Raw genomic sequence first — 23,212 nt, 5'->3', positions numbered from 1 at the left:
GGACCTGCAGAGAATGACCTATACATGTGCTTCTACCAATTCAACATAACTGCACAAAACATGGTTTGGTCTCCTGAAAATGCTCAAAGAATACTTCAGTATTGCTCACTTTATCATGGAATATGTAGTGTTAGAGGAGAAAATGAAAGAAATAACATAAAGAGGAAATGAAGATGAAAAAAGCATGGAGATAGATAGATAGATAGATAGATAGATAGATAGATAGATAGATAGATAGATACAGAGAGAGAGAGAGAGAGAGAGAGAACACTGAAGCCTGGAAGAGGGATAGAAAGAAGAGAGATGGAAGGAAGAAGAATCACTGAGCATTTGGCTCTATGTGTGGCATTATTACTCAATAAATAAGCATTTATTAAGTACCTATTATGTACCATACACTTTTTAAGCACTGGGGATAAAAAGAAAATTTTAAAAATATTCCTGACCTCAAAGAGCTCACATTTTGATATTTTGAAAGGGGAGTCAACATGTAAGTGATTAAATATGTACATATACATATATATGGTGTATGTTTTATATATCATTATTTATATATTGATATGATATATATATAAATATTATATATCTTATTTATATGTTTATATGAAAATTGAGGGAATGCCCATCAGTTGGGAAATGGCTGTACAAACTGTGGTATACAATTTTGATGGAGTACTGCTGTGCTGTGAGAAATAATAAGCTGGTTGACTTAAAGAAAACATAGGAAGATTTGAACAAAATAATGAAAAGTAAAGTGAGCGGAACAAAGAGAAAATTGTGTACAGTAACAACAATATTGTTCAAAGAGTTATTGGGAACAACTAAGTTATTCTAAGTACTCTAAATACTCAAATCAACTATGAAGGAAGATGTTATCCACCTCCAGAGAAAGAACTGATAAACAGAAGTACACGTGATATGGTTTTACATATATTTATTAATCTGTATCAAATGGTGACCTTCTCTAGCGTGGGGTGGGGAGGGAGGGCCAGAGACAGTTTGGAACTTAAATCTAACTAACTAAATTAAATTAAAATACATTTGTAGTTATTTATATTAATAGATAAATATTATATAGTATTTAATTATAGTATATTAATAAACACTGATATAAATAAATGAATGTTTATAATATTTATATATTGCATATTGATATGTAATTAATTATACATAACATAAATATGTATATATAATAGTTACATAGATATATTTACTTCTATGTAGCTAGAGTGGAGGGAATGGATGGGCTTAAGACAACAAGTGATCAATTGTGAGAATTGAGGGAACCACACTAACTTTATCTTGTGACTCAGTTCTAAAGCTATCTCTGTTCCCTTCTTTTTGAAGTGGAGAGACTGGAAATTCTGGTCACATTAAAATGGGCTTTCTGAATTGTATCAACACAATGTTAGAATCTACTGATTCATTCACCCAATCTATATGAACACAGCTCAACTGCCTGGGAAAGAGACGACATTAGTGACTAGTAAAATAATTAGTAATAGTCTTTTCATCAGGCCTATTTGCCTATTAAGTTAGATTCTTTCTCTCAGTTCACCTATTTTATACCAGATAGAAATGAATTTCCTGTTTTGGACTTCATATTCTGATCCCCTGGTCCAACTTTAGGCATGTATTTCTATTTTGACAATGTCAAATGAGATGCAATAAAGGCCTGCACCAGGATGGTTGCTGTGTGAGCTGAATGAAGAGATGGTAAAAGGGAACAAAGTATGAAAAGGTTGGAAGCATCATCATGCTTATAATTCAGGAACTCATCATCTCCCTGATGTCATGGTGCTGTTCTAGAATGAAAGACAAACACAACCTGTGAGCGGTCCGAGTTAATGATTTGCCAGGATAACCCTGAAAAAGAGACAGAGAAACTAATGTCAACTGGTTTATCTAGTCCTGCTCCATGCTAATTCTTAACACATGCTTTTGCTCCAGTTCCTAAATTGTTGTGTTTGTCCTACATTCTTGAAGAGAACCATGACATCAGGGAGATAATGACATGACTTGCACTTGATTTGATTTAAGTGAGAGAGGGCTGTGCAAGGTCACCAGCCTCACTTTCTCCTCCAGAGCCCTCTAGGTTCAGTGACCAGATATTCAACAGGATGCCTGGAGATGGCAGTGTGAGACCCTGGAGGTTTTAGGTTAAGGTTTTTTTTTTTTTTTTTTTTTTTTCAGAATCTCACTTTGATTGAGGTAACACCCATTCAATGAATAGACCTTTTTAAGAACTAAGTCAAAGGACGGCCACTTTAATAAAAAAAAATCATGCTCAGGATTGCTATTCCAAAGAGACACAGTTACTATTTATATTCACTCTAAGCCAGGAAAGCCCCCAAAATAGCCATTATGTGGTGCTTGGGCAGGGACCTATTGTCCAATCTATGATCTCCAGAGTGAAATGACTTTAAGGTTTGGTTTTTGAGAAGGAAATCTAGCCAATAAACCCCAAGTTAAATAGACAGCTTTCAGCCATCAAAATTTACCTTCCTGAGGAAGACAGGGAGAGAGGGAGAAGGAGAGGTGAAGCTGAGTTACCCAACTGACTGGATTCCCATTCAGGCAACTCGGACTACTCACAGGTTGTGTTTGTCTTTCATTCTAGAACAGGACCATGACTTCAGGGAGATTATGAGTTCCTGAATTACAAGCATTACTATTCTTCCAATCTTTTCACACTTTGTTCCCCTTTTTACCTTCTCTTCATTCAACTCACAAAGCAACCACCCTGGTGCAGGCCCTCATGGCATCTCATCTGAACTGTTTCATTGGCCTTCTAATCAGTTTTCTGTCTTAAGTGCTAAACCATTCAGGGTCAACCAGAGAATAAGTCTCTGAGGTTGGATTCAGACACTTACTCATTGGGTGACCCTGGACAGCAAGTCAATTAATTCATGATTTTTTCAAGATTAGTCTGGAATTCCTGGCATTTGAACTTGGCCTGATATTGTGGCTCATCCTGCTCATATCTGCTGAGTTTCCATGAGTGTAGGGGAAACTGGCTGCTGCCCTGAGGCAGTACTATGAGGTTTTTTTTCTAGTTCGACCTTGGATTCTTCTTGTACATGACAGTGAAAATTTCAGTCATAAGTTATATGTGGCATCTGAAAAAAACAGGAAATCACAAAGATATAAACTGAAAAAGAAATACTGCCAGAGCTCACCTAATCCAACCAGGTCATTTGACAGATGAAGAAGCAGAAGTCCAAAGAGGTCAATTGACTCACTTGAGGTCACAGGACTAATTAAGGTCAGAGTCATACCTGGAATCCTAGTCTCCTTTACTCCCACTGCTTTTCCCACTTACAAAGGGGATGCTGAATTACTGGTGTTACTCATTTCTTTAACTGACTTCTTTCTGGACCTAAACACCTTGTTGCTTTTGTGTTGTGCAGCTAAAATTTGCTGTTATTGTTGTTTTTTAATCAGTTATCAGTTATAAGGGAGCAATTCATCAAGGGCAAGCAATCCAGATTAATGAAAGGGTAATAATACTTTTTACATTCAAATTCTTTAATATTTTAAAGCATCTGAGATTTTTAAAGCAATACTACAGTACTGTGTTTTTCAAAAAGAAAAAAATTAGTTTGTGTGTGTGTGTATTAGAGACAGAGAGAGAGAGAGAGAGAGAGAGAGAGAGAGAGAGAGAGAGAGAGAGAGAGAAAGAGAGAGAGAGAGAGAAATTTAGTTTTTCATAATGTCTGATTCTATGATAATATGACCAGGAATAACTTTATCATTATTAGGAATAAAAATCACTTTTCAAACTTCTAATGTCACCTCATTTTACCTATTTAGTAGGAGGGAAAGAAGAGGATCTCTTTGCCTGGAGATATTCTTGGGGGTCAGGGTAGGGATATTATTGGGAAGGAGAGCAGTGTTCCTTCCAAGAGAGCTGGGAAAGACAGGAAAGGATACTCTTATCAAGTGCAAGAGAGTATAAGGTTTATTGGTTAGTGGAGTTAAAGTAGAACTGATTTTGCTATAGGTAAAGAAAATCTGGCACCCTGAAGGAAAAGTGATGTATTTGAGGGCTGTGGGGAGTCTTGCAAGAGTTAAAGTTTAGGCTTCTGACCTTTTACTAATGAAACATTATTTACGAATAGACCAGTGAGAAGAAGAGAGGCCTATTCCAACCATCAACCCTGTTACAATTTCAGACAAGTCCAACTAGTTAAGAGGAAAATAATAACCTTGAGTTTTAGAAGTATATCATTTAAGTTGGAAGTCATTGAAATTAGCTCTTTTTTTTCACTTTAATTAAATCCTGAAGCTAATCTTCAGGAACTATAAATGAAACATTTGTTCTTCTTTAAGGATGTATGAAAGTGTTTCAGAGTATTCTTAAATATATTTTTGGAGTCACGATAATGTTCTTTCTGTTACTTTTAGAAACTTGATTGACCATCAGACTAGCAACAATGATAAAAGAGGAAAATGACAAATGTTGGAGGTAAATATGGTAAAGCATATTAAGCTAGTATCTTGTTGGTAGAGCTGTGAGTCAGTCTAATCAGTCTGGAAAGCAATTTGAAAGTATGCCTGCAAAATTATCAAACTGTGTATGCTTTGATCTAGCTATGCCACTACCAGGGTTATACTACAAAAAGATCTAGGAAAGGGACCTGTAGATATGTATGTGTACATGTGTATGTGTATCTATCTATCTATCTATCTATCTATCTATCTATCTATCTATCTATCAATCTATCTAATCTCTTTCTAGAGTAGCTAAAAATTGGAAACTAAGAGGGCATCCTCTTATTTGGGAATGGCTAAATAAATTAGGGCATATGAATGTAATGAAATTTTATTGTTATAGTTAATAATGAAATGGACAGTTTCAGAGGAAACTAGGAAAACCTTTATTAACAGATGTTGAATGCACTGAGCAGAACTGAATGAACAATTATACAATGACAACATTACACAACTTTGAAAGACTTTAGAACTCTAATCAGTACAATGATGAAGTATGTGTCCAGAAAACTGAAAACAAATCACACCATCTACATCCTGTTAGGGAAGCAATGAACTTAAAATGAAGAGAGAGACATCCATTTTCAGTCATGTTCAATCCAGGAAATTCTTTTTCAGGACTTTGTGTTTATGATCAGTCTTATTTATTTCATTTTATTTTTATTCAATAAGGGAGCAATGGGAGGGAAAGATTATAAATACTTATAAGATAATTAAATGCATTTTAAAAAAAGAAGATTGAAACGATTGAACTTGGACGCTAAGTTTTATGGTTCTCGTAGTCATTTGTAGACTGTTTTACACACATGCACTCACACAGCAATGAAGTGTTTGAAGGTGTTGATAGTGATTGATAACTGAAGATTTCTTTAACTCTTTAAGCATCTGAGATTTTCGTTATCATAACAACTCTGTACGTTAATATTTGGTAACTAATAAAAATTCATGAAGCAACTACCATCAATCAATCAAAATGTATTTATTATGTGGTTACTATGTGCCAACCCCTGAGCTAGACTCTGAAAATACAGTACAAAAATAAAGCAATTCCTATTCGCAGGGAGCTCACATTCAAATGGAGGAGACAAAAATAGGAGGGAAGGAGAGGAAAGAATAAGTATTTATCAAGTGCCAGATAGTGTGCTTAAGTATGGAATAGCTAGATAGAAAGCAGGGTCTGGAGTCAGAAAGGCTCATCTTCCTGGGTTCAAATTCAGCCTCAAACACTTACTGGCTATGTGACCCAGCACAAGTCACTTAACCCTGTTTGCCTCAGTTCTTTATCTGTAAAATGTGCTGGAGAAGGAAATGTAAACCACTCTCGCACCTTTGCCAAGAAAACCCCAAATGGGATCATGAAGAATCTGACATGACTGAAAAACAACTCAACAACTGTGCTAAGTGCTTTAACAAATATCTCATTTGATGTGCAGCATGAATATAAAGTTAAATATTAAGCTCTGAGGATATAAGGATTCAAAAAAAAAGCAGTCTGTCTTTAAGGAATTTATATTCAATTGATATGACAATTGGCTGACAGTTGGCTGAAAACTATATCACCTGTGACTAATCAAACAACGACCTTCTGCCAAATTAGACTCCTTCTTAAATGACAGATATATTCTTCCTACTGGGCCTATGTTTGAAGCTTTTCCAGCTTTTCTAAAACCTGAGAGATTTTGGCTCCACTGGCAGAGCCTTAGAGTACCTAGGGTCATATTCATGCCTGGATGAGAAATCAGAGTAAGATTTTAGTGGAGGACACCTCAGTAAGTGGTTTATGTCAAATGATAAGAAAGTTAGAGAGAACTAACTCTTCAAGGATTCATTCTTACGTAATGACAACAAAGAGAGAGGCAAAAACCAAAACATTAAATAAACTAATAAACAGATGATTTGACGTGGTATAAAACCACAGATTTTCTGGGGAAAGATTGAAGGAAAAAGTAGCAAAGCCTTGTTTAGTATGTAGTTACTGTGACCATTTCTAATGACATTTTCAGTATAGTGCTCTTTATGTGTATGACCTTGTAAGTAAATTAACCCAGAGGTAAAAGAAAGAAATCCTGCACTGGAAACTGTGAGGATTAGATTACCTAACATTTCTTTATGAATTTAAGCTTCTATGAGTTAGTTATTAATCAAAATTTCTGAAGGTTGGACTAAAGAAACAAATAGAGAATTTAAGTATCATGCACTTGACAGAAGACTAATATATTAGACTTGCTGTCCTGTCTTCTTTTCTTTAGATGGTTCTATGAAACATGTTAACTCATTCCCAAAAGATGTATTTTAATAACTCTAATATTTCCCAAGCTATAGTTTGTGCTTCTTTCCTCCTCCTATCTTAGGTGATTTAAATTACATGATTTCTCAGTGAATTCCAAATGAGGTTTTTAATATTTTAGTTTTAAGTAATAAAATGCCATTCAAGTGTGTAATTTATTACAAAATCCATTAATATTTATAGGAGAAAAATGATTTTCTTGAATGGTAGAAAAACCCTCAATATTCTCTTCTTGCCTAGCAAAAAAGCAAAAATACACATATAAAACCTTTGGCAGTAATACAACTAAGATTTTTCTAACCAAAAAAGTCAGCGTTTTTGACTCAAATCATTTATTTCCACAGGAAACCTGTCTTGTAAAATTTTGTGCTCTTTTCGAATTTCTAGTTCAAATTTAGTTAATAGACTAATGATTTGGAGACAGTTATCTTGTTGTGTGATTAGCACTCTAAATTCTTTCTCAAATCTTTCCTCCTAAATTAACACCTTGCTATCCCAAATGAATATACAATTTCTCTTTTTCACTTAACTATTTGATAGGTCCATCATAGCTAATCAATTCAATTTGATTCATCAAACATTTACCAAGTCTCTGCTATGTGCCAGGTACACTGTTATTCTCTGGGGGTTACAGAAATAAAGACAAAACCATTTCTGTGCACATAGACAGACCTTACATTAACTTTGGGAAATCACTATGTATTCAAATAAGTGAAGAAATAAACATTTGTCTGTCTATCTGAATTCAAGCAAGTCATTTCACCTTTCTAGGCCTCAGTTTGCTCACTTGTTAAATGAGGAGGTTGGACCAGATACTCTCTAAATTTCTTTTCTGCTATAAATGATAAATTCTATAAGAATAACCTCTACCATCTGATATGACTCTCAGAACTGACTCTATTTTCTGATAATATGATTAACTTTGGCCCATCTCTGATGTCCTCCCTACTTATAATGTTAAAGATGGACATCTCCCTGCCAATGGACCTACTCCATACTTAGCCAAGGACCGACTTCACTTGCATCTCAAAGCACTTCCTTAATCACTGAAGTATGTCACTGCTGAAGATGACACAAAAAAATTCTTTTTTTTTTAAATTTTATTTTTCATTTTTAACACAGTTCATATCACATAACACAATTCCAACTTTTGGTCAGGTGATATTTCTTTTATAGTATTTACAATATAGACCACAAACGGATTTTTTTAAAACATTAACCAACTGAGACACAAATAATAACTATATATGCTAACTTTATAAGCCCTTGACCTGATCGTCTCCATACTATTACTTAGAATTAAAGGACCCTGACTTATTGTTGTTGGGCTAAAGTTCTAAGCCTAATAACTTAATTACAGACTTGATCGTGGATGTTCCCCTACCAACAATCTATAATTTAATAGATCTGGTATTAAGCTTACAAACCTTTTGACTATAGGAAATTGCCACTAAGAGTAGGGACATTGCAAGGAAATAATATCTCCCCAACTTCATGTCAGTTTCAGGGAGAAGTAGATTGTCAACTTGCATTCAGTGAGGCTTAGAGTCTGCCAGGTGTCAGTGGAGAAATTGAGTCAGGAGAATCCTACCTCAGCCCAGGCTGAACAGCTGCTCTCACATCCTTCCCATGAGATCACCTTTTTCAGTTCATATTAACATCTCACAGGCTTACTGGCATCATGGATTGGAGGCTCAGACCGCCTTTGTTACTATCCATACCTGGAGTCAGACTCAGAAGGATAGTCACTTAATAGTCCCATTGCGTCTTAAAATAGCAAGTTCCAATAACCATGTTTCAGATATGACTATAATTTCACATTGGCTAAGGAACATCTTCTGAGGCAGGTCTTAAGTGGCTTACATGCCTTTCTATGCCTGATCTAGTTCCTGCTTAAATAACAATCATAAAATCCAATTTACCATTAAAAGCTTAACTTTTCCATCAGTGCCAAATTTTGCCTGAAGTTACCTGCCTCTAAGAGACTTAGACTAAAATTCATTTCCCCAAACTAAAGGAGTCTCTGATTTAGTCTGAGTAATTAACTCAGTCAATTGTTTTAATACTAATTGCTTTTCCATCACTTTGTAACATTTTGTTCAGTGAGCTTTTGAACCATCTCCTTCATTTGGCTAATTCTCCTCTGTAATGCCTCCTTCTCCTCATTGACTTTTTGGACCCCTTTTTCCAATTGAGTTAGCCTCTTTTTAAAGCTGTTATTTTCCTCAGCATTTTTTTGGTTCTCCTTTAGCAAGCTGCTAATTGGCTTTTCAAGATCTTCTATTGCATGAGCTGAGTTTACATTCACTTTGGAGGCCCTGGAGACAGAGGTCTTAACTTTCTGTAACAGTAAGCCTTGTTATTCCTCATCTGAAAGGATGGGAGGAGATATCTGTTCACCTAGAAAGTAACCTTCTATGGTCTTATTTTTTTCCCCCGTTTTTGGGCATTTTTCCAGCCAGTTACTTGACTTCTGAATCCTTTGTCAAGAGATTAGACTCAGCTGCTGGGTTCCCCTGGGTTTTGGGTGGGGGCAGGGCCTCAGGGCTGGGGTTTAGATCAGCTGATCCCTACTGCTAGAGGCTTTAAGTTGAGTTGCCTGAACAATGAATCCAGGTTAGTTCCCAGCATCTGTAGCTGCCTACAATCTTCTGCCTTGGCCTCTGCCATGGCCTGGGGCTATTGCTGGAGGAACCAGTTCCCTTGGAGCTTTCTTTGTTTCTTGTGGGTTGAGGTATATGGGACCTTCCCTGCTAGGAACTCTGCTGTAGGTCTGTTCAGATCCTGCTCCTCCCAGTGCTGTGTGGCCAGGGCTGTGCTCCACTCTGCTCTGCATCCCGTGATATAGACTTTTCCTGTCTGCCTTCTGGGTTACCTTTGGCTGTAAACCTCTTTTGCTCTATTGTTCTGTGGCTTCTGCTGCTCTAGACTTTGTTGAGAGTCATTTTTACAGATATTTTGTGGGCTGTGGGGGAAGCACGGGAGCACATGTGTTTGTCCACTCTGCCATCTTGGCTCTGCCCCCCCCCAAGCAAAATTCTTAAAGGTGCTAGTTCTGACAAATTTTATCATACTAGAAAGGCTTTGGATCCAGTCCTGGCAATCATACGTGTACTTTGTTAGGAGCAATCTAATTAAGTACACAGTGGCTCATCACCAGTAACCTGACCATTCAGTCATGAACTTTTTGGCTAAAAGAAAACCACAGAATGGCATTTCTACTGTGTCAGCGACAGAGTACCAAAAAAGGGGCTTGTAGAGGAAAAGTATCCTACAGATTTTAGACATTTTATGTTATGGTTAACTTAGCTGTTGGTACTCTACATGTGAGGTTTCCTTCTTGTGACTGGATATATTACTGAAGGAACTGAATCTTATTGATCTTGACCTCCTTGCTGTAAATAAAGACAGAACACTAAGGGAGGCACCTGTTGAATGGAAGGGCTACTGTAACTTTTCTAGAGAGGCAAATACATGTGTTGATTTTATCATGTTTTCCTGGGCAAAAAAAGGAACATTTTGTGATGCATCTGTCCATCTTGGTTTACAGTACTCAAGATACATATTTGCTAAACTATTCTTGAAAATTGAAGCTTATATGCCAAAAGGAAGTTGCAGAGAATGAATGAGATGAGAAGGAATGAATGAGAAATGAATGAGAAAGGAAAGAACTCTATAAAACTTGATTATCCCCCCTCCCTTCTTCCTATTGAGTTGTGTACACTGGATTGAGGGGATGGCTAACTTTGTGTTTATTAATGGGCTCAAACTTTTTATTTCATTTTAGAATGACTTATGCTTGATAGAGCCTGCAATGAGGATAAGCATTGCCTCCTGCTTGGAGGCCACACAGGAGGAGCTAAGGAGTCAGTGTAATTAGAAGTATGTGACCTGAGGCGACTGGAAGGTTGAAGGTGGGGCTCTGGAATTTGTGAGGCATGAGTCAGGAGCTTTCTGAAATGAATCTCTCCTGGGATTCTACTCTGTCAAATAATGGAGCAAGACCTCTGAGACCCCAAATATCTCTGTGGTCAGAAGTGAAAAGAAGCCTGCGCTTTTGGTGAGTGGAGGAGCAATCACAAGTCTGATTTCACCTGTTCATATCTTTTTTCTTCTCCCTGATCGAACTTCTAAATCTATAGCATTTTATGTCCAGGCAGACACAACTGGCTTTAGGAGACATAACAATTACAATTCTCTTTACAAGAATAATTGTGTGGTTCTTATATTCATGATTATTACTAAGGATTCTAACTGCATTTTGTAGAAGACATTTTTGGTAGTGATATGTTTGTTACTGAATTAAGAAGTCCTCTATAGCGCATCTGTTGACTATTCCATTTAAACCTCTCTAGAGGAAAATCATGTAGTTATTTTGTAGAGTTCAGCTCTGCACATGTGATATGAACAAAGTGAAGAGACATTCAAGTGGTTCTGCCACCTTAATAGACATGGGGGTGCCAGCAGGATAGCCCTTAACATTTTGTGGGTTCCCTTCTTTCAGTAAGTATGTGAACATATGGCAGTCCTCAAAAAACAATATTACATGTAACTCTATCAAAATACAAATCTACTTTTTTGGGGGAGGGGGACTGAACCTGTGATTTTATTGATATAAGGTATATGCATATATACATGTATGCATACATATATGTATATATGTCTATATATACACACATATACACAAATATATTTTTAAATCATTTTATTTTTAATTTATGGAAAGTCTACCAATAGGTGATGCAATGGATAGAGCATCAGTGCAGGAGTCAGGAGGACCTGAGTTCAAATCTCACCTCAGACACTTGACACTCACTAGTTGTGTCACCTTGGGCAAGTCACTTAACCCCAATTGCCTCATCCTGGGTCATCTCCAGTCATCCTGATGAATATCTGGTCACTGGATTCAGATGGCTCTGGAGAAGAAGTGAGGCTGGTGACCTGCACAGCCCTCCCTTACTCAAAAAAAAAAAGTCAAGTGCAAGTCATGTCATTATTTCTCTGATGCCATGGTGTTCTTCAGCAACGAAAGACAAACGCTCTAATAAAGTCTTATTGAGGTACTTAGGGCACCAGGAGGTTAAGTAACTTGTCCAAGGTTCCATAGGGTGTTTCAAAAGTGATTTTTGAACTCATGTCTTCCTAAGACCAGTTCCACTATGTTTTGTTGCTTCTCCATGTGTTAGAAAAATCTTTGCAAAATAAAATATTAGATGTTCTAACACCTAGTTTAGAAGACCGAACTGTGGATTTTGTTTGTTTGTAGCTCTGGTTACGATGAGTAGGTAAGTTTTTCTAACCTACCCATTCCCAATGACTTCAAATTCCATTCTGGGAATTCCAAATATAGACTGATGATTGAAGATAAATAAATAAGACTGATTTTGGGAGTGGGTAACGTTCATCTTGGGGAAGGTTTTTGTTTATTCAGAAACTATCAGTTTTTTTTCCTCCTTTCCAGGCTCCAAACCCAGGAGATGTTTTGGAGCAGGATCCCAGAGCCATCTCCCAGAACTGGGCTCCTGGAGCCTCCCAGAGAGTGACTCATAAGGATTACATGCCAACTTTTCCTTCTAATTCACAAACTTAAACCTTCCCTCTGGAGGACTGAAATTGAGTTTTCTGCCTCCTCATCCATTCACCTGATTAGTTAATTTATAATTACCTTAGATGCTTAGCATAACAAGGTTAGCAGAAGCAGCCTAACAGTTGGGCCATGTGGTATCGAGATGACATCAACAAAAATGAAGGAAAGACATTTTTTCTCTCTCACCATGTGAGTTACTTCCTTGCACTTAGCAACAGGCTCAGCTATGGTATAATTACAAAGCCATTTGTACCCGTTGGAATCAAATGACATCTCCCTCAAGCTGGTTTTGATGTTCTTCTTTCCAGGGTTCGTCATAATTAAGTCTGTTGTCCTGAGTCTAAAATAGAGTTTTCCATGTCAGAAGATATGATCAAAAGTTTAATTACAGAAGAGAAAAAAAGGAAGCATATTTCTTCTCTCAAAGAAAATTAAGGTAAATAGTTTCTTCTTCAGCAAAAATGTATTTACATGTTAGAACTAAAATGAGGAAACTAGGTTAAAGAAATCTTTCCAATCACAGAAGACAAATAGAGTTTGTGGCCTGAGGTCTCTGGGTTAGATATAAGTTATGTGGGGGCATAGCTTGATGCAGGGATATAGCTGGCATGAGAATGACACTGAAATGTAAAAATAGGATATAAGGAAAACGAGATAGTTTGTTAGTTATAGTCAGTATATATCAGGCCCTAACAGAGTTCTTTATTCAGTTTGGATTAGAACTGAATTTAAATTTAAACAGAATTTAAACAGGATCTAGAGAATATGAAAATGATACAAATAACAATGATTTCAAAGAATAAAAAAAACTAGAGCCTTTAAGCAAAGACTGAAAGAAATACACTAAGCCTAAAGTTAAAACTAAGATGATTTTTAGATAGAACTAACATAATTGTTCAAAGTTAGGGAAAAATTCAGCATAAGAATCTTTCCTCCTACATGATGATAAACACAATTCCCTGGAGCTTACCTAGTAAGTCATAGACTGGTTGCAATATACGGATCCACATTGATGAGTATAGCTTTCATCCTGGGAGCTTCCCCATTGCTGACAAAGTTATAGATTCTTATCTAAATTTCAAATGCTTCTTTTCTAAGCTGATCAATTTGGCTAAATTATGTTTGAATGAATGAATAAAGCATTTATTAAGTGCTTAGTATATATTGCACTTCACTAAGACTAGGGATGCAACAGAAAAGTAAGACAGTCCCTGCTCTCTCAAGGAATTGACATATACATTTGTTGAGAATAAGTGAATCAACTTGCTTAATTGTTTAGTATTATGTAGACATAGAATTGTTCATCTTTCTTCCTTCTATTCATCAGTATATGGAAATAAGTGGTGTCTGTATGGCATTAAAACAATTGGTCAATTTATCAGAAAAGAAAATTGAATCAAATTTGTTGTTTGGTATCAAGTGGAAACAAAAAAAAAGTGTGATTGAGTTTTCCTTTATTTTCAAGCTGATATATTTGTTGTCACATAGACTTAGTCTCAAAGTCTTACCTAAACTAAATAATCATTGTCTAATAAGACAATCAACACAAAAAATAATGGTCAAGTATTCTCTATTTTTAGAGTGAAAAAAAGTTTGTTTTGCAGCAAGATGGACACGTTTGTTTGAGTGCCTTAGTTCTCTACAGTGGTTATCATGCAACATGAAAATGGAACCAATGTACATGGTGTTTTATCCTTCCATGCATACATTTAGAGTAGAATAACTGTCCATCTGATTGGTATGATCTAAATATAGCCTTCCCTTTAATATTCCTCTCAGCATTTCTTCAGGTTATCTGTCATTCTTGCTTTTCTCTTCCTACTTATCTCAACCATAAAGTTAATCAGTTCAACACACTCTCATCTACTTTTGAATATCCTGTGCCTTTGTGATATCAGCTTTTATGCCTTGACAACCATAAGCCTTCATTACTGCTACTATCAACATGTCTTGTGTCTTACTTACTAAGTGAAATGAGAAGTTATCACACAACTGAGGGGATTGGGTCTCCTGCAAATTTATGTTCTGAATTTCAAATGGATTCTCACTAGAGCAAGGCTACCCTTCCACTCTAGTCTAATTCATTCTATATCCCACATTCTCAATTCTTGGTTGATGCAAAATTCTCTTCTCTACTCAAGCCTCCCACATATCTGCCTCCCTCCCTCCCCAACTTTTGAGATGAGAACCTCCTTAATACTTTACATTGAAAATAGAAATCAGGTCCTATGATTTCCTTCCTCTTCCTTTTTCTTCATCACAAAACATCATTTCTCACTCCTTGTTCCTTTATTCTAGACTCTAATAATGTTATAGTCCTTCTCCTTGATTAGATCAAGGTCAATTCAACTTCATGTACCATCTCCTATGGTCTTTTTCAGCAGACTGTCCCCTCAAGCACACCTCCCTCCATTTATTCCTTCTTTTCCTGCTGTTTACAAATATGTCTCCTTCATCCTTAAAAGAGGAAAAAAATTTGTATGACCTTACCATCTGCTCAAGTTATCATTCTATAGATCTCTTTACTTTTTCAAACTCTCAAAAAACAACATCAATACCAATTGCTTACACTTCTCCTCATTCCCTTTTGATTTTTAGTTTCTGATCTCATTTATCAACTCAAATTTCTCACTTAGATTATGAACTCCTTGAGGGCAGTGGCTATCTTTTGCCTCCTTTTGTATCCCTAGCACTTTGCATAGTGCTTGACACAGAATAGGCCCTTAATTATTGATTGATTGGTTGATCTTCAATGCTAGCAACAATCTCTAATCAAATCTGGTGATATCTCAATTCTCAATCTTCTTTACCTCTGTGGCTGTGGCACAGTTGGACACACTTTCTCCTGAGTAATCTTTTCTTTTCTGAATTTTTTATGCATTGGAATTCAGATCTTCTTGACTTCAGGCCCAGTGCACTATTCACTGAACCAACTACCTGCTTCTGAACAAGAAAAATAATCATTCTAAGTCCATCTTACATAAAAGATTGAGTCTCTTACATTCATGCCATTGAAAGAAAGAGAGCATGCTTTAGGCAAATTGTACTTCATGGTAATTGAGTCTTGATGGGAACACCTTTCATGGACATTTCTCAGAAACCTGCTCTGTCTCAATTGCTTCTTGGTTTTATTTCTCTCAGCTCTCTTGGCAAAGTCCTGGCACTCCCCTTGTCACTACTGCTCCCTTAAACCTCTGCAGCTATTGTTTACTGGAGACCAGTCTTCTTCCATTGTTGCTTTTCCATGACATTGTGATGTAATTGAAAGAGCACTAAATCTGGGTTGGTCCTGTTGCTTTTTTTACTGTTAATTGGGCAAATCATAACTTCTGAGCCTAAATTTACTAATCTACAAAATGAGCGTAGGACTACATGATCTCTAAGAGTATGTATAGCTCTAAGGTACTTCTGAGAGGAAGCATGACAAAGTAGATAGAGTCCTGTGCTTGGAGTCAGGAAAACCTAGGTGCAAGTATTGCCTCTCATGTTTACTAGCTATGTGACTCTATGTGTGTTTGGGGGTGATCAGGAAGGAGTAGCACTCCTGGTGTGATGGCATTCCAAGCTCTTTTCAGGGCTGCTCATCCACTTTCAGTTTCCATCTTTGACCTCACTCTCACCTGTAGCTCCAAGAAGCTGTAGTATATACAGTGACTCTACTCTAGTAAACCATCTCTGCAGACAGGATAAATGAGGTTGAGGGTAATTGACAGTCCTCCAACCTCTCCATTGGTGAGTCAAGGGAATGTCTGCTCCAAGCATGTAAAGACTTTCATTGCCTGAATGAGTAGAGAAAAATAATTTTTTTTTTCAAACAGACATGAAAGTGCCAGAAGCAGACATTGTGGAGTGCTTAAACTTGGTGAGACATCAAAGACACCAAGGTCATCCACTATGTTCCAGACAAGACAGCTTGACTTTTGTCCTGCCACTGGATTTCAATAACTCAGGAAGGAAGTGTGAAGCTGATGACTTTGCATAACTGTCTTAACTTAGAACCAATTCACATTCAAATCAAGACTTCACCCCATGAAGTCATTGGTCCTCTTTGAAAATGAAGGACAAGCATGTGCATGCATGAGTGTGTGTGTGTTCCTGTCCACTGAGCTGCTGCCACCATTTTCTGGAGTATCTGCATTTTTCACTGACATATCTTCATATTTCTCCATTGAGGAGTCTTATTAATTTTTTTTAATGCATCTCAACACATTATCAGCTCTTTTGTTGGAGAGATCTCACCACATCTTGGACAAAATTAGTAACTCTCCCTCCTTTGTCCCCAAACACCCAACCCTCAACCACTCCCAGCTAAGTGACTCCTTCAAACTTGGTGAAGTTACATGGCCTAGGTGCTAGACCTCAGTGACACAGCTGTAGTTGAAAAGAATTCCCTTGCCCTCACTTATCTGGTAATGAGGACTAGAAGACATATGACATGGAAGGAATGAAGAAAAAAGAAAGTCTTGATAGGTATTTGAGTTACTCTTTTGTGTGTTTCACTTCATTCACATTTCTGGGCCTTCAAAATAGCATTGACAGCACTGCAGTCACAACAGTGAAAAGAAATCAAGAGTGGTAGCAGAAAAATTACCAGTCAGGTAGCAGGAAGCTGGGAGAAGGAGTATTGACAGTGATGGAAAATCAACTGGAAGAGAGGGAGAAATTTTTGGGTACTCCTGGGTTTTGTTCTTCTTTCTTTGTCCTAGTCACTCATTTGCTCATTCATTCATCATCCACTGATTGCTACTTGCAAAGCATTTTATTAACCATGGAGAAAATACAGTGATAATTAGGATATGATCCCTGACCTCATGAAACTTATAATTTAAGCACGTATTCAAACAATAACAGTCAAACAATGACACTTAAAGGGGTGTGAATTTTGAGATTTTGAAAATAAGATGATTTTCTCTGGTTTCACTTTTTTCACCTGTACAAATGAGGGAATCAGATTAAATGGTCCTTAGGGACTCTTCCAGCTTCCAGTTCTATGACTCTCTCTATATATACTCTTCTTGAATGTGTGAATCCCCAAGCTTTGCTCAGAAGCAAAGAAGATGGCCACAGGGTAGCCAAGAGCTGAGCTACCATTCCTGGGACCCTCAGCAAATAGCTTTACAGCTTCAGCTAAAGCTGAGCAGAGCTGCTCTTAAGATGCCAACAAATTGAGGGTCCAAACAATTGGGATACCCTTCCTCATTCTGCCACTCTCTTGGTCAGCTCAGTGGAGTTACTTAGCTGTGACAGAAAGAAGCAAAATGGGATGGGAATGATATTAATGTTTGTTGTATAATCCATCATGGGGAATGTGTCAGAAAGCATACCTTTATCTTTAGCTGGCAAGGATACAAGTATGATAGATAATTCCCACAAGAAAGAATCATATTTCTGATCCTACCATACATATTTATCAACACTTATTTGACTGTTTTACTCCAAAATGTTAATAGGCAAGAGCTTAAAAGGAATATAAAATTAGATTCTTCATAATCAAATGAAAATACTGTGGCTCCATAGAATTTGCTTACATGGGATGATGGCTTTCACAGCCAAATGTCACCAACTTAAAAAAAATTATTATTAAAATGTATTCCCCTTTAATCCTTTGCAAATCAAGTGCTTATTTTTACAAAAAGAAGAAACCTACTTCACTATAAAGATGAACACAATAATTTCTCAGAGAATCTTTGCAATAGGGTATGTTTAACATGTGGCAAAGAAACTGATTCTAACGTTTATTTTAGTCCCAGAAATGTAGAGACTACATATAGTTCAATTCAGCAAACATTTATTAGGCATCTACTACATTTAAGAAATGATGTTACATGCTAGAAAATAAAAAGGAAAAAAAAGCTCTTGCCCTCAAATAGTTTATATCCTAATGGAATCAGATAAAAGATTAGATAGGTAGATGATAAAATAGATAGATATAGATAGATAATAGATATAAATAGGTGACAGATATAGATAGATGATAAATATATAGATCATTTAGACAGAGACAGAAGATATAGATTTAGATAAATGATAGACATAGATAAATGATAAATGGAGATAGACAAATGAATCAACAAACAGATAGACAGGCAGATAGACAGATAGACAGACAGACAGATAGATAGATGGATAGACAGATTTGAAAAATATAACTTCTACTTTCAGGATGCTGATGACCATAATACTAATGCACTTATATTGCATTTCTAACTTCATAAAAATGTTTTCCTCACAATAAGTGAGAAAAGTGGTTTGAATGCTGTTAAACTCCTTTCCCCCATTTAATAGCTAAGGAATCTAAAATTTTGAAAGGCTAAATGATTTATCCATGAAGGAGGGTGAAGAGGGGAAGTTAATGTTGGATATTGTGTGTGTGTGTGTGTGTGTGTGTGTGTTGGCATGTGGAGGTTAGTGAGGAAACGTATCTGTGGCAAGATTTGAACTCATCTTTTGTCCACTATAAGTACACATCCCGGGTCAAACAGTACCTTTCAAAGTCACTTAGTCCTAGGAATTACTTAAGAGGCTTAATAAGAAACTACCTGACCAAAAATATCAGCCCCATCTCCTTACATTCCACCAAAGGTTTTCCATCTTCAGGAATCTCCATTCACTAAAAAATTACAGCAGCTGTGAGAGTATTGATGTGGCAATCACCAATAGAAAACATAATAAGGATTAGTTAACAGATACTTGAGAGCAGAAGAGAACCTTGGACAGGTCTCTGAGGATGTTGGAAGAGCAAACACTAAAAGGGAGGGAATAAAAGGATACGAAAAGAAATGCAGTAGACAACTTTTCCTACTCTATCTTTGTTTTCTTTTCCTTAAGCCCAGGACAATCTTATTTGCCACCTAAGTTTCATATTCCTGTCCTTGATGATATTATTAGGCTTATGAAAATCACTTCAGACTAAAATGCTTGCCCTTCAGGGTGAACTCTGAACAAGACTGTGAAATAGGTGAAACTGATCTTCACAGTTCTTCCACTTAATTGTTAATGTACTCCTATGAACTTATCCCCTTCTCCTCCCCCAATGATAAAGCTGTCATTTTGCTCCCCAATGTTGCGCCACTAGGTATCTGCTAATTATACATACAACTCTTAGAAACTAAGTTTACATGCAATGACTAATTGACTATTGACTCATTGACCATTTGACTAGTATTGAATTTGTAGTGTACTACCTTTCTTCATAAATTTTTTTTTCCAGACAAACTTATGTATAACCATATCTCCTCCTTCTTGTACTTTTGAAGTTAATTTTTTAAAACCATTTTCAATAGAGGCAAGGGTATGTGACAGTATCTAGGATTTAAACCCCAGCTTAATTACTACCTTTATGATATTGAGTATATGACAAAACCTGTCTAGGTCTCATTTTCATCTGTAAGAATGAAGTGTTGAACTTAAATCATCTCTGAAGTCCCATCAAACTCTAAATTTATCCCATGACATTAAATACATATATCCCTATTCAATTTTATTTATGTAGACTTGGCTTAATATACTAGGCTGTCGATCATTTTGGATCCTGAATCTCAATGTCTTATATCTCCAAATTTTGTCTTCTTTGAAGTTGAAAAGCAGCATATTATCTATGCCTTTATAGAAATAACTGAATATATGTTCATTTGAATAGTATAGAGAGAAGAACAGATCCCCAGGCACTTCAGTAGTGACCTTTTTCCAACTTGATTTTCAACTATCAACAATGACTTAGTCTGGATATTCATCCAACTGATTTTGAATTCATTTAATTGCAATATAACACAGACAGTGGCTATCTCTCCAACTTTTTGACAAGAATAATGAGATATTTTATCAAATGTTCAGCTACATTCTACCCATAGCTTTTCCCTGACTTATTAATTTAGAAGCTTTACCAAAAGAAGAAAAAGATCATAACTCATTCCTGATGAAACTATGAGGGCCTTTTATTATCAATGCTTTCTAGGCAATTCCTTTTAAAACACGTCTTTTTTTATTCAACTTTAAAGATATACTTTTCCTTTAGGCTTTTGGATACTTACCATTGATTTGTGAGGATTAAGTTGTTGACCCAAATCATATGATCATGTGATCATAGGAACATAGACAAATCTGGATGGGACGTCAGAGGACATCTTTTTCAATGAACAGATTTTTATAATAAATTTTCATCGATATCCTTTGTTTTGTTTTTAAAGCATTGCCTGAGTTTCCCTCTATATCTCTCTCCTACTTCTCAGTCACTTCCCTCATAACAAATAATTTTAAAAGTGGATGAAGAAGGGGTTTGGGGTATCAGTAAAACCAAGCATTATATACATTTTTTTGACATTACATGAAATGTTCTACACATGTGGAACTCCCAACCTCTGTAAAAGAGAAGCACAAATTCCTTATTTTGTAGATGGGAAAATGGAGGCCCAAGAAAGTGAAATGATTGTCCAAGGTCACACAGGTAGTTAGCATCAGAAGCTGGATTAAAATGTACCTCTTCTGTCTACAAATCTTCTTCCTTGTTTTTAAATTGCTGAGATTGTATTGTTTTACTGCTGCTCATCTCCCTATTTTCTCATGATGAAGCTAACAAAGTGATTAATGGTTAATATACATGAAAAATGATCATGACCAAATTATAAAATGTCAAAAAAATTCAGTAACATCCAGTTAGACACATAGACAATGAAATTACTATACTTTCAGTTCCTTTGACTTGGAATACCAGTTTGGCCTTTTGGACAGATGTCAAAAATTGCTGGAATTTTTTTGTTTATTCTACTTGATGCTAGATTCTCAGGGAGCTTCTATGGTTAAATGGGACCATTTTGCATCTGAATTTAGCACAGAGACATTTGCTGTTTCTGCTATTCTCTTGCCTGCTTTTTGTAGTGCTTGGATCACATAATACCTGCTATTCATTTTTTAGGTGCAAAGAAATGTCATGAGGGGAGATTAATTCTCTCTATGTACCTTGCTATATCCCTGAGGGGGAACCATGTGCTCCATGCAGATCACCATGCAATGTTGTAAAGCCCAGAGTATACTTTTCACCTTCAACACTTTCTGGAAGGGCAAATTTACTAGCAGAAATGAACTAATTTTCATAGTAGCAGATAATGGGACTTAGTCACTGGCACAGTTAAAAATACCGATGAAAATAGATTTTCACAATCTGGTGAAAAACCCATTTTTTTTTGTACTTTCATGTGGAACTGCCAATCTAAAAAAATAACTAAGCAGCATTCATACAAGTTTTCTAAGATCTCAGGATTTCAGGGCTATGGTACAGGAAACAATCTGATAAACATTTAGTATGTACTTACCAGGGCTAGGTCCTAGAGCTACATTACCCTCAAGGAGCTTCCATTCTACTGTATGTAAACAGTGAATGTATAAAAAAATAAATTCAAATATATTATATAAAATAAAGCATTCTTCCTCCCTTCCTTCTTCCCTCTTTCCTTCCCTCCCTCCCTCCTTCTTTCTTTCATTCTTTGCTTCCTTCAGTTTTCTTTCTTTCTTCCTTTCTCTTTTCTTTTGATAATGGGACAATATCAACTGACAGGAAAGGTTCCATTTAAGGACATAAAACTTTAAATGAGTCTTGAAAAATACCGAGGAGTCCAAGAGGTGAAGATGATGAGGAAGGACATTCTAGGCCTGGGGAATAGCTTATATTGAGAGTTGTCTCACATATACTTCCTTCAATTGCTACTTGAATGAAGAAAAATTCGAAAAATTCCCTGCTTCCCTAAACTGCCATTGCTTAAAAGGATCTGAACTGCAGGAAAACATTTTCTTTATTTTGGTGGACATGGTGGGGTGCTTTTGTATGGCTACAGTCTCCAAAGAGTATCAAACAAAGGGAAACATAGATGCACACAGTGAGTAGGCTGACACACATCACGAATTATGGATTATGCCTGAGAAAGCTTGGTACTCAGAGAATGGAGGGTGGAAGGGGTTGGAATAAGGAATCAGATGATGGGGGTTGGGGATATGGGATTTGAATGATGAGACCTACAGGGTTTCAGAATCACTGAGATATGTAGGGTATGTCCAGATGTGAGAATGTTCACCACTGATTGGAAAGCATTGCTCTTCTTCCCAAGGAAAGCTAGACATTGGGCTAGAGACAAGTACAATATGAAATAGAAGGCACATAGTCAGATGGTCAAATGGAAGGCTACATTTCTCTACTCCTCTTTCCTCCGAAGGCTGAATATTAACCAGGAAATAGCACAGTAGAAGATGGAAATTACGCTACCATCTTTCTCCTTTCTCTTCCCTCAAAGGGCAGGTACAGAATAAGATACAAGGTCTGAGGTCAAGGATGGGGGGTTATGTGTCATTTTTCCTCTCACCATGGGTTTTTCACATCATGATTGGGACATCAGGATGGCAACAAGATGTGGAATTTGCCTTGTACTAGCATAGATGGAAGTTATTCCAATGTAGCCTTACCTCAGAGGACATGCACAGTTCCTTTTTTCACCTGAAGCAGATTGGGTATAGTAGGAAGTATAAGAATCCATGTACATGGGGAAGTCTCTTTGTAGCGTAAGAAAGTCAGCTAGCTGGTTCCCTTGCTGTCTTCCCTCAAGGGCCGGGAATGGTAGAAAATGGAATACACTGGAGTACTAGAATATTTGAGTTTAAGGGATCTATCAACAATATTTATTGAGAATATATTGTTTGCCAGGAACTGTGCTAGGAAATTAGAATACAAATTAAGTGAGACTTCCCATTCACTCAAGGACTTCATATTCTAGGAATAAGATGACGAATTCACAAATAAATAAAAACAGGCTTTATTGGTATATGCATGTGTGTTTATACATACATATATATTAACTGTA

At 36.6% G+C, this 23,212-nt stretch overlaps 1 long non-coding RNA gene across 1 annotated transcript in view; it reads left to right on the top strand.

The window, feature by feature from the left end:
- Positions 1-10,535: 10,535 nt before the first annotated feature.
- LOC140501267 (uncharacterized) overlaps positions 10,536-23,212 on the top strand; it is a 133,260-nt gene continuing 120,583 nt past the window's right edge. The window contains exons 1-2 of the long non-coding RNA XR_011966119.1: positions 10,536-10,841; positions 12,677-12,804. This is a non-coding gene — a long non-coding RNA (uncharacterized lncRNA). The remainder of the gene's footprint in view (positions 10,842-12,676; positions 12,805-23,212) is intronic.

Source organism: Notamacropus eugenii, chromosome 4 (assembly GCF_028372415.1).
Source record: "Notamacropus eugenii isolate mMacEug1 chromosome 4, mMacEug1.pri_v2, whole genome shotgun sequence".
Taxonomy (NCBI): domain Eukaryota; kingdom Metazoa; phylum Chordata; class Mammalia; order Diprotodontia; family Macropodidae; genus Notamacropus; species Notamacropus eugenii.
Note: the sequence above shows the minus strand (reverse complement) of the source record. Positions and strands in the feature narration are given on the sequence as shown.